At 42.6% G+C, this 4,226-nt stretch overlaps 1 protein-coding gene across 9 annotated transcripts in view; it reads right to left on the bottom strand.

The window, feature by feature from the left end:
- Window positions 1–4,226, bottom strand: part of LOC116853981 — a 191,757-nt gene that overhangs the window by 54,196 nt on the left and 133,335 nt on the right. The gene's annotated exons all lie outside the window — the stretch shown is intronic.

The following is a 4,226-nucleotide window of genomic DNA, read 5'->3' as shown; positions in this document are numbered from 1 at the left end:
GAGAGAGAGAGAGAGAGAGAGAGAGAGAGAGAGAGAGAATCCTCGGCGCTTTAGCCGTGGCTTTTTATTAATTCCACGAAATCTGGAACAGCCACTTCGACGATATTTTAATTATGGAGCATCTTGGTATCGTATTGTTTGCCGCAAAGGTGAATTCTATCAGAGCAGAGAAGAGACAGACCGAAGAATCTCTCACGCGATGGCGGAACGCCAATCGATCGACCAGTTCGCGGGACTGAGAAGTTCTATTTGTGAATTCTCTCGGCTCGTCGATATTTAACGATCCCGCGAGGAAATCGCGGCGAACGAACGAGGGACCAACCGAGTAACCAGCAGAGTGACCGATCGACCAACCAGTCAGTCGGCCAGCCGAGTGGTCGTAGATATATAATACCCTTCGTGATTCTATAGAACCTATTTACGTCCGGATGGTCGCGTCGCCCTGTGCATGTTATTGAACCCGACAAAATGCCACGAACAAGTCGGCAAAGACGACGTTGTCGACGACAATGATGACAGTGCACTTATAGCGCTGTTATCCTTCGCGTAGCTGGTGTGTATTTACGAGTCGCGCTGTACGCGATAATATAATGACGGACTTTCGGAGAAGGAGGAAAATATGGCGATAACGATGATGAGGAAGGAGTCGAATAACGATGGCTTTTCGTAGGAAATCAATTAGCGCGCTTTATCGTTTGCGATTAATCGTCGGACGCCGCGGCCCGGGAAAACTTGAAGGGACATATAATCGCGGGTAACGAGGTCGCGCGACCTCCTTTAAGCTACGGATTTTTATGCCAACCGCAGGCCAGAGCGGACGGAGTGATGGATTATACCGTAATTACGGCAAATTTTACGTATTATCCGCTTTCTCTTTTCTTCTATAATTATATGAATTGACAGGATCGCGCGAGCACGTGGTCAGTTATAAGAACAATTATCGTGCCTGACGACTGCTTTTTTCCACACGCGAGAATGAAGCATGAAATGCACGTCGCGTTGTTGGAACCACATGCCACTGAGAGATCGTCGCGAATCGATATCAATTGGTTATTGATTGAAACTTGAAGGGAAATCAATGCGAAGACTAGGACAGCCCGGAATGTTTTCTTGAAAGAATAATTACCACGGTAATCATCTTTCCCTCGTCCGGAGAAAGAAGCTCAAAGGCCTTGCCTTGCTCTTTGCGCAAGGCAAAGAGTCGTGGAAAGCGAAGCGCAAAAGGGGTCGGCAACGACTATAGTAACGTTCCCTGACTGATGCCTGATTAGGATCTGTAAAAACGATGGCTTGCTAATCTGAAGCTCAGGATAAAGCAGCAGATCGTCTTAGTATCTTAGAATCGATATCGCGGGAGCAGAAAGCCTCGCACAAACCTTTCCTAGAGTCGAGGTCCTTGCACCAATCGAGTAGAAAGGCAACTAACAGTCAAATTACATGTCTGTCTTTGCTTTTCCTTCAAGACAAACAGACACATGTTTTGGCTGTTAGTTAGTTAGCTAACGAGTTCGCTTGGTGCAGCCGGGACTTAGGTTGTTGAGACAACAATCTTGAAGAGGGAGGGCTATTGCAACAGCATGTTCGCACTCATGGCAATTTGAGACGGATCAATTATAGTATGAACAGTGCTGTATCCGTGACATATGAACAAGAGCAAGACTTGATAAAAGAAGAATTGTCCTGACAGAGGAAGTCGAAAAGGAGGAAGAAAAGGAAGTTGAATTCTTGTTCTACGTGGCGATATACATAGAGCGTGAAATATGATAAAACAAGCGACCGAGTGCGCGCAAATAGCTCAATCAAACGTTTCTAATTTTTAAATAGGTTTCCTTAATTCAATCGCGCGAACGCTGAAGCACAATATTTTGAAGACTCGTTCAAGATCACGAATGCCATATATGAGGAAGTAAGTGAAAGGGAACTAGGATAGTCAGCGAAACGCTTCTCAAGTAGAAGGAATTTGTAGGATGAGGGTGAAGCCGAAATTGCGACTCTTGTGGTCTTCGATTAGAACAAATTGCGTTCATTCTTGCGATTCGTTCGACTGTTTTCGCGTTTAATTATCGCGGACTTTTATGATTATCATCGATTTTTTCCGGTTTCAACATTTTATCAGGATTATCGAATATCTAATATATCCATGTCCATATAAATGTACTAAAAAATAACTTACCTTGCGCATATATATATATATATATATATATATAATTCGACCGTTTCTCCGGTTTCGTCTTTATACGTATATATTTCATGTTTACTTAAAGATATAAAATATCCTGACATCTCTATATAAATAATGAGGTGATCGCCGTTATACGATTCTTACGATCATTTAACGGTCGAAATTAAAGGCATCAAGAATGCAGCGAGTTTTAGCCGTCATGAGGAAACTGTATATTGTATAATGAATCAGATACCTTTTTGTACAATTTATATATAAATTCGAGTTATATACATCTCAACCCTTAACTGGACAATAGATATCTTCTTGAAAAGAAAGGAAGAAACAAAATTTTGCATACATATGTCTGATTGGAACGAAACTTTCACTTCTTGTTGTCACGGGGTTGTTTTTTTTATTAAATAGATCAGATGTTATATCAGTTGCGTATCCGACGAGATATAAATATAGAAGAGAAAGTTTACATCTTGCTTGACAGCGCGCATCAAATTAAGGGTCAATAAGAACTTAAAGTAGCAATACGATCAACCGAGTCGTCCCTTATACGAGAAGGGAGAAATGCACGTGATAATTACCAGTACGTCTGTTGATGGCATACACGGTGTCTCGTGGAATTCCGTCATTAATCTCTGGACTCGATCGTTTTCGAGAGAAACGCCTCGAAATTCCGCGTCGCGCCACGCGACGATGAAACACCGCGGCGATACGTTTTGGCAAATTGCCGAGGCGGCTGAATTAAATGGCGTATCGCGTAGCTGCTCGATAGTTTTGTCGATATCACGGTGAAAAACATGGCCAGGCGAAACAATTCGCGATTCAGCACCGTTCTCACGCGGATTATTAAGCGGGAAACACGCGTCGCGCGTGAGAATGAGAGATCCTGCGCGTAAATATACGTTAAACTTACTCCGGACTCCGGGTGTCGTTCGAGTCGTCAGCGGGAAGAAATTAAAAGTGCTCGCGTGACGACCGATGACGCAAAAGGGCACCCTTAATCGTGTTAAAGTCGTATCGGTGATTTATCATTACCTATAGTTACATCTCGAGTCGATTAACTGGCACGACTTAAATTAAACGAACGTGAAGGAAATTAAATGGAAGACATAATCATCCTGGATTACATCGACACTTTCGCGCTGGTTGCGTGTGTAATAAACTCTGTATATATAGTAAATATATATTCTAAGGGAATACACGTGCACGCGCGCGTAAACACATACACACACACATACATACCATTGTATCCCCGCAACTATGTCGAATTTTCTAATGACGTAACAACGCACTTCACCGCTATTATTGTCAATTGATTGCTTACTCGATTCTCTTATTGTTCATTTCTTATTGTTCAGTTATAGTTCACTTTCAGTGTTCTTTCATTGTTCATTTTCAAGTATACAGAACTAGATAGCGTTTTTACTTTTCTCTCAAGCATCTCTCATACATACTGTCGGCGTCACGTACCATTCCCTGAATCGTGATGATTAGCCTTACACTCATCCGCAAATGTATATGCATAAGTATCATAATTAGAGGCATTATAACCCTACCGTTATAACTAGAGTGTTCTTCAATCTCGTGTGTGTCATATGTAAGGCTGAAACACGTGCAATTCTCGATCTAAGGAATGGCACGGCATACATGACGTCGACTGTAAACTCGCTTGCGCAACGGTTTGCGCACGCTCTTTCCAGTGAGGTCTGAAGCACATTGTACGGTCTTGATAGCGCAGTAATCAGTTATGTCAGGAGTCTAAGTGATAATACACGAGACATTCGACGTTACAGCTGCAACGGAGGATTCGGGAAAAATGTATTTTATCACGCTGTGATTTATCAGATAAGAGAATATAATAAAACTCATTCGATTTCTATCATGACCGATTGCTCATGCAAGCTCATGAGCGGTTTGCAATTGTGATTATTTGACGCGCTTCTAACGACGCCATCGGAAAGAGAACCGTTGCGCAAACGAGCTGACACACACACACACACACACACACACACACACACACACACACACACACACACACACACGCACACAC

Source organism: Odontomachus brunneus, unplaced genomic scaffold (genome assembly GCF_010583005.1).
Source record: "Odontomachus brunneus isolate Ranch 3 - 2012 unplaced genomic scaffold, Obru_v1 Obru_scaffold_007, whole genome shotgun sequence".
In the NCBI taxonomy this organism is placed as follows: Eukaryota; Metazoa; Arthropoda; class Insecta; order Hymenoptera; family Formicidae; genus Odontomachus; species Odontomachus brunneus.
The sequence above is the reverse complement of the archived record's forward strand: the minus strand, read 5'-3'. Positions and strand labels throughout refer to the sequence as shown.